Here is a 15,400-nt window from a genome sequence, read left to right as displayed (position 1 = left end):
GGAGCCAATGACCTGTAACAGCGGCAGTGTTGGGTCATAAAGGTAAATGCACGTGCAGTTCATGATAGTTACCTGTGCACTGCACAGTGATAGACCGTTTGGATCATTCACATTGACTACTTCTAGCTGTCATCATGAAAGCTTATTCAGATGATGCTAAACGTTTAATTAGAAATGTGTTGATTTTTTTTTAAAAATAGAGCAAACGTAGCAAACCGATTGATAAGGTGTCGGATTACATGAAACGTACAACATTTGCTCTTGGCATGAAAAAGAACATCGTGCTAAAAATTGAGAAAAACAAACCAACAACCAATAAACAAAACCTTGTACAAAAAGGTAGGCATCCAAAGTTAGATTCTTTTGACATCAGGGTCATCAGCATAGCTGACCTACATTGACGAACGTTGACCTTTATGACCCAACACTGCCGCTGTTACAGGTCATTTGCTCCCTCCCTCTGCAAGCCGTCTGCGTTCTGCTGTTTATTTTGTTGACAGTTACATAGACAGATTCTTTGTCTGACAAAACATCCACTTGCACAGTTTGAGATCGATTGGGGTCATTGGATGAAGAGATATTTACAAAAAACCGGGTCCACAAGCATTTCATGCCAAACTATAATGTTTTCACACCATCAACTTTAAATAGCCGTATCTGGGAGTTTATCCATTCTCATAACAATTGTGTATCTGTATAGCCAGACATTTTACGAAACTTCATTTATAAGGAGGCGAATCTACAACAATTAAATACTTTGCAAAACGGGCTCGCAATCGATATCAAAGTTATTCAATGTGTACATGTGTGAATTTGGATAAGACTCTGATCTTACAAGTGAGACCGTGGCTTTAACTTATAATGCTACGATAATATTGGTTTAAACCGTCCTTGTTTTAAACCCCGTATTGTTAAAGTGAGGAGGATGGTGACACGTTTGAAAGATCACTGGCAATAGGTAGCTTGGATAACGTGTTTTTGATGGGTAACAGGGTGAGATAAACATTTCCTACACTGTTTATCTATGGAATGTCCGGTTGTAGAAATGCAGAGGTCCTCTTGCAACAATACATCTAGATAGCCCTCCATTGCAGAGCACCGTCTCCGTGGTGTAGAGGTTAGAGCGTCCGCCCGGAGAGCGGACGGTTGCGGGTTCGATTCCCGGCCGCGTCATACCAAAAGATGTTAAAAATATGTACTTGTTGATCCCTGCTCGGCATTAATGGGTAAAACAAGGACTGTTCGACTTGGAATCAGTATAATGTGTCTGAGTGTGGTATTCATACTTAACTGCGGCATGGTATCTCACTGAGCCGACATTATAAAACCAGCTTAAGTCTGGGCTAGTACAAACAGTCACACATACACACGCATTCGCTCGTCATATGAGCGAAATATTCTTAAGTAAGACGTTAAATCGACACGTGCCTCACCAAAACAAACTGTATGAATGTGAGTGAGGCATATGTAGCAATAAGCTCACCATATCATGGTTTGTTCGTATTCTATAATCTCTTTGGAACACTGTATGGAACAGAACCTGTCTTCGGCCTGTGGTGAACACCTTAACCACTTGGCGTCCATCCATAGGATTCAATAGAGCATGTTGACATAAGCAGACAAATACAAATACGTTGTCAGACGCAGACTGTTTTATTTTTTCGTCAAGACATCTCCACACATATTAATTATTTTATGATAAATTGAATTTATTATTTTAACCCTATAGCTTCATGAAAATATTTATGGCAATGCATTTTATATTTCCTAGTATTATTTGTCAATCTTTTTTGTAGCTGGGAACTATTTCTCTCTTTACTTTAATTCAGGGAATATTTTGGTGGATATTTTTGCAGTGATGACTGAGCACACCCTTTATGAAAAACATCCCAAAATGTCCATGCTATATTTGTTTAGCTTCAGTTGAGCCCATTATGACAAATAACATCTACAGATAAAGACACCACGCAAACGTTGAAAACACAAAACATACTTGTTACAAAAACCATTCTCTTCTCCACATAATGGCGTGAAATATATTGACTGAAAAGCATTTAGAATCACCAACATTCGCAAGCAGTTATGTATCAAATATCAAAATGCAAAACACACCAATGTAATGTCCGTCAAATGTGACTTCGTCAAAGAGTTCCTGAAGCTTTGAGTAAAAAGCGTTTACATCTACGAGCAAGTTAGTACGTGATAGACAGATTTATTTACATGCTTGTCGTTACAAATAGCTATCAAGTATTATCTTATCACAACAGGCTTGCAAATTGCAAAAAGTATAATGAGAATCTGCAGGTGTATCTTGAGCATACCTCTGGTACTGCTAAAAAAAGACAAAACTGGTGAATCTGGTTTTCGAATCCTGTAAATTGGTTCCTGTCATGCTCCACAGTGAATAGCAGCACCTAAGTTGAATGGTAGCACATCACAGCTAAACCACCTGAAACCTTCTGTGTCGTGCCATTTATTAGGAAACTACATTTTTCGAAAACTTTCATTGTTTAAAAAATCCGTCCAGAAAATCCGTCCGGTATGAATACCCTGTACCAAACTATATCTGTTGTTCCTTTTATAACAATCACTGTAAAGTATTCCCCATTTTGAGTTACTTAAGTTAATTCATCGTTCTCATTTTGTGATAAACAGACTGTAGTTCCAACCTGTAACACTACAAGCGGTCGGGAATGGATTACCATCAGACCCCGAGGCCTCCCTTTCATAGGAAAATGTAGAACCTACACTAGGTAGACTGTGGTAGTTGTCTTTATAAACGTCTTCACTTCGCATAACGAAATAATAATAGCTCTAAAGAAAATTATTGAAACTTCGCGCAACGTGTTTGGTTTTCAATCAAATTTATAGCTATTTATTATTTAATTATATACTTCTGATTTTCCAACACAGTATGTTTATCTCCTAATTATAATCCAGTTTGATATTTATGAAAGGTATATGTAGTCATGTTATTTTGATGATGTGAGTATTGCAGTAGTTGTATAGCTGCAGGTGCTTGCACCACACTCTGCTTTCTCAATATTCCTTCAGTGTAACCACTTCATCTTTCTGTAGACTCTTCTTCTTGAAGCAATTTGCAATGGTGAGAAGCACAAACTCCCCCAACTCTGTCAGTGTCAGAATGCTGGCTCCAAGAAACAGTCCCATATGTCCTCCAATGCCCGCTGATTCAATGAAGAAAGGGTAAAGTTCGTAAACCAAGTGGTTGCCAAATGTTAGAATGAGTGAGTGAGTTTAGTTTTACGCAGCACTTAGCAATATTCCACCTATAAGGCGGCGGTCTGCCAAATGTTATAAAAAACCCTAAATAAACATTGAACTAAGTCCATGTATATCTGACAGAAAACATTAGTTGTGGTAACAAATATGTAAGTAGTATAAGTAGTTTCTTCAGGTTTCACAGAGTTCAAATTTCTATTTTGGGCATACATTACAGAAATCTTCGGTTTTATTATTAAATTTCTGTATTTTCTTTTCTAAGTGTCACTAATAACACTTTGAATTAGCAAACGTATGCTCACGTTGTCTGCTTTTGCCGCTAGGCAGATGGGATATTGGATTGTGGAGTGAGCAATACAACGCCTACTCACCCAGAAGATCTGTAACGGAGTACTGAGGGAGCTGTTCAAACTTCTCAACGATCAAGTCTTCATAGAAAATCCTGAGCTCCAGAGTATTTTGTCTGCCGAAATAAACGTGCATGTCACGGCAGTCAGATAAAGGAGGGTAAAAAACTATTTCTGTATACCGATATCGATTTTCTAACCACTCTTTCAGACAAACATAGTTCATACCTTCTATCGTTAGACTTACCTTCACTTATACCCCTCCATGTGTACCTGTTCCGTTAAGTAACATTTCAGCGGAGACCTTTAATGATTTGTTGAATGTTATTTATGGTGAATGTGGTCGCTTTCCACTTTAACTAGAAGCACAGATGAAAGTGCAAATACGGGGTAAAACGTTTGGATATGTCTGTATCAAGACTTCCTAAGAAATGTTATGACATGATGTGTTTGACACTAACGGAAAATCAAATTGGGTAAAGAAAGTTAGAATTTTACTAAATCATTGTGGTTTTAGTGATGTAGTTTTGTCATAAAAGATAACTTGTACACAGTCATTTTATAATGCCGTATCACACAAAATTAAGATATATGTACATTCAGACCTCATCTTTAATATAGTCGGCCAAATCCTCTGTTTACGGTAAGTACTTTTAATATCTGTTTCAAATACAGAGCAATACATCCACGATAGTAATCTTACTACTCTGATTAAGGATACAAAATCTACCGCAATATTACTATACATAAATATACTAATACATGTAAATTTAATTTGTTAATGAACACTTATAATACAAGCAATATTTGATTATTTGAGGATGTCAGTACCTAAACTTCTGTGAGACATTTGTGATTTTTTATGCTGCTTCTGATGGTTGGTTGTCCGTCCCTCTGGCTGTGTACCAGGGTTATGTTCTCCAAGAGAAACTGAGACAAGTATGAAACAATCACTAGATGCTGCATATTGGAGTCGGGCATATTAAGGTCATATGACCCCCGATAAATTCGGAGCCTCTCATTGGAGTGAGTATATGCCAGTGGATGTAAATGTGAAATATCCACACACCAAAATGTATTCAGTAATATAAGACGGGACTGGGTTAAAAAAATAGTGGACGCATTTAACATCAACACCACAAAGGAAGGAAAATACTTTCCCAATAGCTGGAGAGGTTATTTGCTCCGTCTTCTGAGAGTGCCATTATGGCTATCTTACAAAGTGTGATGAGGAAGAGGATTGTGATAAAAACCTTTCAGTCTCCAGTCAAGTCCCTCCCATTGATGTTTTTCACAATCCTCTTCTTCATCAACAACGGTGTCAGAGGCATGAGCTCTGTAATCCGACTGGAGAAGGGTTCTTGTTTTGGATCAGATGACAGCAGAGCCACATTATGGGAATACAGTGGGTGCTAAAGGGGTTCACCGCCACACTCGTGGATTGTAGTCATTGTTTTGACGGATATGTGTACAGGAGCCTTGTCCAGGCGGGACATTTTCTCGCCTTAATGTTATACCGTTGTTGTCTCAAGTGTACAGTATGTACACCTTTACTGCCTGGGCCTTTTGAAGAAAGACAGCCATAGTGGCACTCTCAGAGTTCCAGAACGCTCATCATGTACATGTGATTGAGTAGAGTCATACCTCAGCAGTGTTACTGTTTCTGCTTTCGTGCGGTTGTTTGGAAACAGAAATGGCGCCCAAACGGCAGAAGGTACCACAGCTTTGGATACCTGAGTCTTATACTGATTAAACTCACAGGGCGAGAAACATGCACATTGTTCGATAACGTCCGGATCGCGAACCAGTTCCCCTGAAATAAGAATGAACACACATTCAGCATTGCTTGACATAAGACGCGACTGAATGGGTTTCATGGATATTCCAAACTATCTTATACCTGATCGTATGATCGTCCATAGTTTGCTACCTGTTGGCTAAACTGCAATAAATTTTACAGGTGAAACGTCACCCTCATATGCTTCCAAATTCAGTTTTCGCCTCGATATATAGACATATAGCATAGCTGTATATTCAAATGGTTGTATGTGTGCTTCCCCAAGAGTCGGTCAAATTGTATCGTACTTACGTTCGTAAACTATATAACAAGTGACCAATAATTCCGGAGTGCATCGTCTTCCCTCAGCTGAAAAACAAGAGTGTTGACGCTGTTCGTTCCTCGTTTCTTAGTTAGGATAGTTTGCAACGAAAGGAATGAAAAGAAATATGTTTTATAATCACCCCTTTGAAACTCGAGTTAGATATACAACACATTTCGCTGCAACTGCTTGTCGAATCAAGCTTACGCTTAATTAATTTCGTGTTATCGTACCCTAATGACGTTGGATGTTCTTCGGCACATCAGCCAATCGTTTGTCTACCGTAGTTATTTACACATATGTAGGTGACATACAAATCTTAAATACAGTACAACCAGAAATTATTGAGAATTTAAAGATTGTAATTTTTTTTCACTCATTACTCACGTATTAAATGTGAATATTAGCAGAACATAACTCCAGATTGAAAGACAGTGAACAGTTAGTATTTTGTCAAGTCACCATGGGCAGCAATGCAGGCTTCAATGCGGCGGGGAATCCTACTGATCAAAGAAGTTAGAAAGTTGTGGTCCATGCCGTCCCAATATCGGACCACCTCTTCTTTCATTTCAGCAATATTTGTCAGATTTTTTTAATTGACACTTTCCTTCATAAGTCCCCAAACATTTTCTATTGGATTTACGTTAGGGCTATACGTTGGCCAATCTAATAATGTCATATTTTGGGTCCGAAACCAGGCCTGTGAACAGGGTTAGAAATAGATTCAAACTGTCAGTAGCCAGTGGCGTTAATGGCCCAAAAATGTCACTAGCCCTTCAGACACCTTACTGGCCCGAATAATTCATGATAATTTATAGACAATAAATCAGCGCATATGAGTATTCATTTCACAAAATAATTGTTTCAGACTATTAACTCTGAGCCTCTGACATTGATGGGACACACTCTAAGAATACCCATATATTTTCAAATTATCTATATATTAAATTATCTTACGGACTTCAGTCATCTAGTCATTCCCAACGAAACTGCACAATTCAGAGAGGATAGTGAAAAAAAATCACTTCAGTCAAAAAAAAATGTTTATTTTCCAAAACTGCAATTTGCAGCACTGTTTGAAGTAAGGTACCCGTTAGCGCCCAAGTAATTTACGTTCATGGGTAACTAGTAGTACCAACATAAACCGCGAGAAAATGAACTCTTTGGTTCTTGTTTTGATTCAAACATCGAATAAAGAAACAATTAATACATCTGAAAAACATAAAGACAGTATACTCAGTAAAGCGTATTTCACACTGTTGACGCCACATAATACCTGTTCAAGATCCAGAATTGACTGAACCACGCATAGCACATTTACACTATATCAAAGATTAAAATCAGAACCCTGAAAATAAAACGTTCCCTTTCACGAAAACGCCATGGAATCATACAACATGGGAATGAATATATTTTGCCTTTAACTGTTAAACACCTTTACCATCTTACGGTTCTACTGCGTGACGTACATTACGTTGTAACTTACGTTCATGTTAAATTCAAAGAATTTTGATCAAACGCCATAGATGACAAAAACGGTAAAAATCTTTGCTCCAGATATGTAACATTTTTCTGAAATCATGGCCGAGACAGTCGTGCAACATCCAGATATCTACAAGCAACAATTACACAATGAGACATTGGAATAAAACATTTGTTTACTTTTGGATCTATCCTTAGTTAGAGTAAATTAATGAAGAATCTGTATTGTTGACAAAACGTACTCTTCAATTTCATCAACATGTTAAATCGTTTTATCATCTTAAGTAATGATTCCGAAAGAAATATTCGTATGAAATTTAGCTAACACCTCTAGTAATTTACGTTAGGGTAAAAAAGTGGTATGATCGACAATGGAATCCATAGAATGAGCATTGCTCTGCTCGCATGCAGAAATTCAAACGGGTACTAACACGTGATTTTTGGTGTTTTGGGGTTTCCCATGTAACGTCATGAACCATTCTAACTGTCAATTAAGCGTAAAATACATTTTGTTTATCTAAAGTGATCATCCGGGTTCTGAGGCTGTCTATCTGCGTCGATGCTGTATTAAACTACAGATGGAAATGTTGGTTCATAACGCCTCGTAGCAACGTTACAATATCATCACCGTCACGTATGATTACCTTCTTTAAAAAATCGGTCTTTAAAGCGAACATTACTGGTCTGGGTACAACTAACCTGTATCTCTCGTAGACATAACCTGCTTGTTGTCTAAACTATATCATTCGTTTTTTGGTATTGTAACACTTTAAAATTATTGTCCTCCTGAGAGGGTAGGTAAGTCCCAAAACATTCAAAGTAAATTTAAACTCTCCACATTTTTAATCGTAGCATATGTGTATTTTTATGTATGGCTAATTACATCTAAATTGCTAACAGCTGAAGGGATGATGTTAATCCAGCTAGGGCCCATGCAGGAAGCAAATGTACTGCAAGTCCCCATGGCCCTAGTATGGTGGTCTACCCTCAGTTGCTGTGATCTATAGCCAGCTTTTATATTGTATTGTACTATATAGTATATGATTTTAAGTTCAATGCTAGTTTTAAATCTCTAACTGTGATATGCTAGTTGATTACTGTCCTTTGGCGACAGATTTTATTGTAACATTATAAAGTAGTTACACATTAACTGTTTTAGTCACGATATGGCTGAAATATGGCCAAAAAGACTAAATTTTAACTCACTCAAGTTGATATTGTAACAGTTTCTAGTTTTTAGTTGTGGGTAATAAAATCTGACATAACGTAAATTACACGCGTGCTGTCGACAATTGTTTGTTGCTTACATTACAATTTTGTATGCTTGCACATGCGTACTTGATGGGTTTTTTTCATAAACAGTTCCTGATTGCTTTCAAAACTTAACTGCATTTGACTTGTGGTAGCGGTGGTCATCTTAGAGGCAGCTTTTATTGACGGGAACGTGACTCACCGACACCAGAAAAACCGTACCCCCTACCCATGTATGTCAATCCATACTAGGCATATGTTTCAATGACGTGTTAGTTTTCTATACTTTACTTGTTATCATTAATGTATTTAGAGATCTAAAAGTGCTTTTGGCCTCATGAATCGCATCTTGCAAACTCAACGACTGCAATTGTCCACTCTCATTGGGAATGATAGTCTGTCACACAAACCCTGAAGCAAATATATCTAAGAAACCCCACGCAAGTCTAGAAAATGTGGCAAGTCTAGATTTCCACAGCTTCTGAAAATGAAGAAAGTCCCTGGGCTCCTTTTTATTGTATTTCCCGTCAGTGACACAATGTCAGGAAGACGACTGACTTTACTGTGAGTGCTGGTCCATTGTGTACGAACAGGACACATACATTAGTTACTGAGCATCATCTTCCGCACAGCGGTTACATGGAGCATTGTTCTTGTATCTTGTTCTTGTGTTTTCCTGGTTAGAGAACAGACTAGAAGAATGATTAGTCCCTGAATATATATAATTTTGATAGTAACAAATAAACCCATTTAAATTGAAAAGGAGCCCCTGGGAGACCAGTGATTCAGTAACCTGAACCTGAGGAAATCTAGACTTGCTTCATTTATGGCTTAGCACTGCAGGGAGGGCTAGGCATTAGGGACAATAATGTGGTTCAGGGACTGTGAGACATACTAAACCCTCCTCAGCCGCCTGGGTTTTACTTTCAACCAGTGGCAAATGGCTTCACTGGGGTCATACTCTGGCACTTCAGAATCTGACCAATGACGTTACTGCTTACGATTTAGATAGTTATTTGTAACAACGTGCATTTGACTATTTGTTCGTGTTTTTGAGGACATGATCAGCTCCTAAATTATCACAAGCCAGGCGAGCCAGCTTCAGCAACTTTTGACAGGCCCGAGCAAAGGTCAACTAGCATTTTGCTAGCGGGCAGGCAGTTATTTCGAACACTGCCTGTGAATGCTGTGAACGATGTTTTGGGTCGTTGTCCTGCTGGAAAATCCAAAAATTTCCATAGAACACGTGATCAGATGGAAGTAAATGTCCCTCAAGAATATCTGTGTACCGCTCACTGTTCATATTCCCTTCAAATACACAGAGGGGCGTTGCCCCTAACACAGATATGCCACCCAACACGTTAAATTTCTGACTGTACATTGGGCGCTGATACAAAGGTTTTTCAGTTTGTTTGGTCCAGAATTTCAGTGTATTAGGAAACAGCCACACACAACTTTCATCTGAAAAAATCACATTGTCCCAGTTAAAATTTCTATGCTGTAAGCAACGGTTCAACCTTCGCTCCTTTGTTCAGGTTTCATGATCGGTGATGGAATTCCTCGACTTTTCTGCCAACCCATTGCATGCAGCTCAGTTCTAATTGTCTCCTTACAGACAGCCACAGTTCCTCTATCAATCATATCCAGCCTTAAGATTTCTAAACTCCTTCGTTTGTTTTTAAAAAAACAAGAATACCAAGCCGCCTCCTGTCACCGACAGTCAATTTTCTGGGCCTACCTGCGCCTCCCTGGTGCTCAATGCCATATCCATTTGCAATATTTTTCAAAACACGATAAACAGTGGACAAAGGGATGCCTGTTCTACTTGAAATCACTTTAGCTGATCTGATGTCCCTGTTATAATACTCTAAAATCAACTTCCTCTTCTCTAAATCATCCATACTGAGGATCACTTAAAATGTCGTCTGCTAGCAAGTAAACAAAGGGGGATAACTCTTCACAAACTAATGAAAAAGGATTAACGGAGTTGTCTTTCTTGAATGAAACCAGGCACTTGATAGCTGGTCAAGATTGTTTATGCTAGAAAACATATTCCTAAAATTCTCAATAATTTCTGGTCATACTATACTTCCTTGATGGGTATTTTAGAAGTTTGGGTGATGAAGAATAATGATACTTTTTATGGATGTACAACTTCTTGACAACTACATCAGAATATATGTCAAAACACAGAATAAAGAAGTTGTATATCCAAAAAGGTATCAGCATTCCAAATCTTAAATATATGAAACTGTTTCAATGCACAGGTACCCCGAACATAACGCCAGTCCGACCAACCAACGGAATTATCGAACGCTGCAGTAAAACCCCTCTGAAAAACAGGTGAGTCCAACATCCAGTGATTCTGACGTGGAATATAGCATTTTTTATTTGGAGACTGACCAGTGTCAGGGACACACCTCTTGATTTATCCAATGATTCTGACGTGTTAAAGAGGCAGTATAGCGTCGTTTTATTTGAGACTGACCTGTGTCAGGGACACACCTCTACATTTATCTTGATTTATCCTATGATTCTGACGGGTTAAAAAGGCAGTATAGCGTTGTTTGATTGGAGACTGACCTGTGTCAGAGACTCTGTAGCAGCCACACCTCTTGAACACTTTCTGCGACAGACATGTTCGGATACACTCATTGTAGGAGGTATAGGCGACATCTGTGCCGGAGTCGTGAACAGCGATGCATGGCCTATCTCCAAAAGCTGTGTATGGCTTAGGTAGGAATGTGTACTGTTGAAGATAGACAGAACTAATTATATATGTCGGTTAATTAGGCTTATTGATTTTACGCCACGTAAGCATAATCCTATGAATATCCAGAACTGGGCTTCACACGTTCCTGTGTGTTTAATTGAGACTCGACAAGAGAAAACTTACTCAACTTATTATAAGGAAGGTGAAGATCTGTATTAAGATTGGTGATTAACGTGATTTTCTACTTTAAGGAGTTGTGCGTTAGACACAACGAATTCGATAATTACCATTGCAGTTTCAGTACATACGGCTATGTTTGTAAATCTATCGGGCTACTTTAGTTCGCGAATAAGTTCTCCACTTTACTATAAAGCTTCACGGAGACAACTGACCCTACCCGGAATTCACACATCTACCATCCAACGTGTCCTTAACAAGTCTTCTCAGTTTGGACAAAACAAATTGTATGAGAAAAGCGAAACTGTGTGGGCTGACACAGATTTGAGTGTTTGAGCCTTGCAACGTTGTAAGCATGGAAGTCAAATCGGATGTTACCTCTATCTTGGATAGTTGAATATAGTTGGAGGTTCCAACCCCAGCAATGATCTCCGAGCTTACATCGTCAGGATGAATGTGTTGGTCGTGAATCTTGATCTTCATTCATTTTGTAAACACAGAAATCAAATAGGTATATTTGTATGAAGTGCACATAAATACACATACAACACATATTGGAGAAAGTCATAATTGTCTTATATGAAACCGAAACACAAATTTTCAAATGAACCCGATTCACACTAGTGTAATATGTGTTTTTTTAATTATTGGTGTCCAGTTTGTTTTTCTTAATGGTTATGTACAGAAGGATCATATTATGACATCTTCCAGAGTATTGTGTAGATAGCATGCTTTATAACATGAACCAGAATGTTCATAGCCTTTAATACAAGGGTATTGCTATGGCAATACGAATCAATACAAGGGTATCGCTATGGCAGTAGAAACTAATATAAGGGTATCGCTATGGCAGTACAACCTAATACAAGGGTATTGCTATGACAATACAAATCAACACCCTTGAATTAGTTTTTACTGCCATAGCAATACCCTTGTGTTGATTTGTACTGCCGTAGCGATACCCTTGTATTAATTTGTACTGCCGTAGCGATACCCTTGCATTGATTTGTACTGCCGTAGCGATACCCTTGCATTGATTTGTACTGCCATAGCGATGCCCTTGTATTGATTTGTATTGCCATAGCGATACCCTTGTATTGATTTGTACTGCCGTAGCGATACCCTTGCATTGATTTGTACTGCCATAGCGATACCCTTGAATTAGTTTGTACTGCCATAGCAATACCCTTGTGTTGATTTGTACTGCCGTAGCGATACCCTTGTATTAATTTGTACTGCCGTAGCGATACCCTTGAATTAGTTTGTACTGCCATAGCAATACCCTTGTGTTGATTTGTACTGCCGTAGCGATACCCTTGTATTAATTTGTACTGCCGTAGCGATACCCTTGCATTGATTTGTACTGCCATAGCGATACCCTTGTATTGATTTGTACTGCCGTAGCGATACCCTTGCATTGATTTGTACTGCCATAGCAATACCCTTGTGTTGATTTGTACTGCCGTAGCGATACCCTTGTATTAATTTGTACTGCCATAGCGATACCTTTGAATTAGTTTGTACTGCCATAGCAATACCCTTGTGTTGATTTTCACTGCCGTAGCGATACCCTTGTATTAATTTGTACTGCCGTAGCGATACCCTTGTATTAATTTGTACTGCCATAGCGATACCCTTGAATTAGTTTGTACTGCCATAGCAATACCCTTGTGTTGATTTGTACTGCCGTAGCGATACCCTTGTATTAATTTGTACTGCCGTAGCGATACCCTTGTATTAATTTGTACTGCCATAGCGATACCCTTGAATTAGTTTGTACTGCCGTAGCAATACCCTTGTGTTGATTTGTACTGCCGTAGCGATACCCTTGTATTAATTTGTACTGCCGTAGCGATACCCTTGCATTGATTTGTACTGCCATAGCGATACCCTTGTATTGATTTGTACTGCCTTAGCGATACCCTTGCATTGATTTGTACTGCCATAGCGATACCCTTGTGTTGATTTGTACTGCCATAGCGATACCCTTGTATTGATTTGTACTGCCGTAGCGATACCCTTGTATTGATTTGTACTGCCATGGCGATACCCTTGTATTGATTTGTATTGCCATAGTGATACCCTTGTATTGATTTGTACTGCCATAGCAATACCCTTGTGTTGATTTGTACTACCATATCGATACCCTTGTGTTGATTTGTACAGCCTTAGCGATACCCTTGTATTGATTTGTGCTGCCATAGCGATACCCTTTTATTGATTTTGTTGCAGATATATGGTAAACTTCGTTGTAATAACCACCTTAGTCACACTGACACATGAACAATTACCGTTTGAAATCCTCTTATATGTGTGCAATTTTTGTATAAGTTACCAAACATGCTGCTACTGCTGAGTTTCATCTTTCTTTAAAAGCTTTAGCCTACATGAAAACGCAAAACTTACCCTCACACCGGCAGCCGGATCCTGTGCAAAAGTATAAAACTGCTGGTCAGGCACAACCACTACCGCCAGGTTCATGATACTGCCTGTCGCAGATGTTGTTAGGGGGTGACTCGAATTACTATTAAATTGGTAGCAAAGGCCGGTTTTAGTGTGGACTTTAGTAAATACATCATCAGTATTGCATGGGTACAAATTGACGCCACCAAAAAAACAACGATTGAAAAACCAGCCTTGCAACGCAACCTTCTCATACCACTCCCTACTCATTTCAGTTTGATAGAACGGGTCTGCTGTCCAGTTCACAGTAATGGACGGACTGTACAAAGGACTCAAGGAAAGTAAAAAATTGTCAATATCTTGCACATTTTCACCTTTCAGTAATGGGGCGGTTATGGGACTCAAGTTACATATAGTAATAGTAGGAAATTGGAGAGTCTTCTTAACTTCCACTGAATATTTTGTCATTGTTGGATACGTGTTGAACTCAAGAACAGCTGTGACAAGAATGAACGTCAGGGCTCCCACCATTGCAAGGATAATAAATGTCCACCATCCTCTGTAACACATGTTAACATAGACTGATATATATATATATATATATATATATATGGTATATATGGTATACGGGGTACATATAGTATACGGGGTACATATGGTATGCAGGGTATATATGGTATGCAGGGTATATATGGTATACGGGGTATATATGGTATAAGGGGTATATGTGGTATACGGGGTATATATGGTATACAGGGTGTATATGGTATACAGGGTACATATGGTATACAGGGTACACATGGTATACAGGGTACATATGGTATACAGGGTATATATGGTATACAGGGTATATATGGTATACGGGGTATACAGGGTATATATGGTATATGGGGTATATATGGTATACAGGGTGTATATGGTATACGGGGTACATATGGCATACAGGGTACACATGGTATACAGGGTACATATGGAATACAGGGTATGTAGTAACGAGCAGAAAAAATGCGACAAAAAACTTTATTCTGTAGACTCGATCCTACTATCAAAAAAAGCCGAAATACATTGTTTCTAGCCGCCAGTAGCTTGCCTCGTTGGTATGGAATTATCTCCCTTGGGTTCGGCATAGCTTGATCACGTGACCTCGTTGCAAGCAGACGATACCGAAGCTTTGCCATGACGTTACAAAACAACAGAAATCGACTCTTGGCATATTATGAAGCAGGTATTACATCCGTAACTAGACTTGTGAAACTGACGGGACTGCATCGGGCCTCTGTTTACCGAAATTTGACCCAGGGTTAGGGACAGAGCAACAGGCTGGATCGGGACGTCGTGCTACTCTTGGGGCAAATGGCAGACGACGTATCGCGCGTCTCGCGGCGGCGTACCCAAACTGGTCTGCAAAATAGCTTGCTGTGAAGGCGTCAAGTCAAGGAACCCCTAAGGTATCAGAATGGACAATCAGAAAATCTTTAAAGCAATCTGGATATGTCAAGCGAGTGCCGAAGAAAGTTCCATTGATGACAATGTGCACATATGGAGAAAAGGCTCGAGTGGTGCAGGGAAATGCAGGGTACAGACTTTTCAAATGTGATTTTTACGGACGAATCAAAGTTTTAGTTTTATAGGATCACAAGAAAGAGGTGGTCAAGAGGTGGACGTAGCTACAAAATGGTTCCGAA

This window comes from Haliotis rubra, unplaced genomic scaffold (genome assembly GCF_003918875.1).
Source record: "Haliotis rubra isolate DU_JTF1 unplaced genomic scaffold, ASM391887v1 Scf294, whole genome shotgun sequence".
In the NCBI taxonomy this organism is placed as follows: Eukaryota; Metazoa; Mollusca; class Gastropoda; order Lepetellida; family Haliotidae; genus Haliotis; species Haliotis rubra.
The sequence above is the reverse complement of the archived record's forward strand: the minus strand, read 5'-3'. Positions refer to the sequence as shown.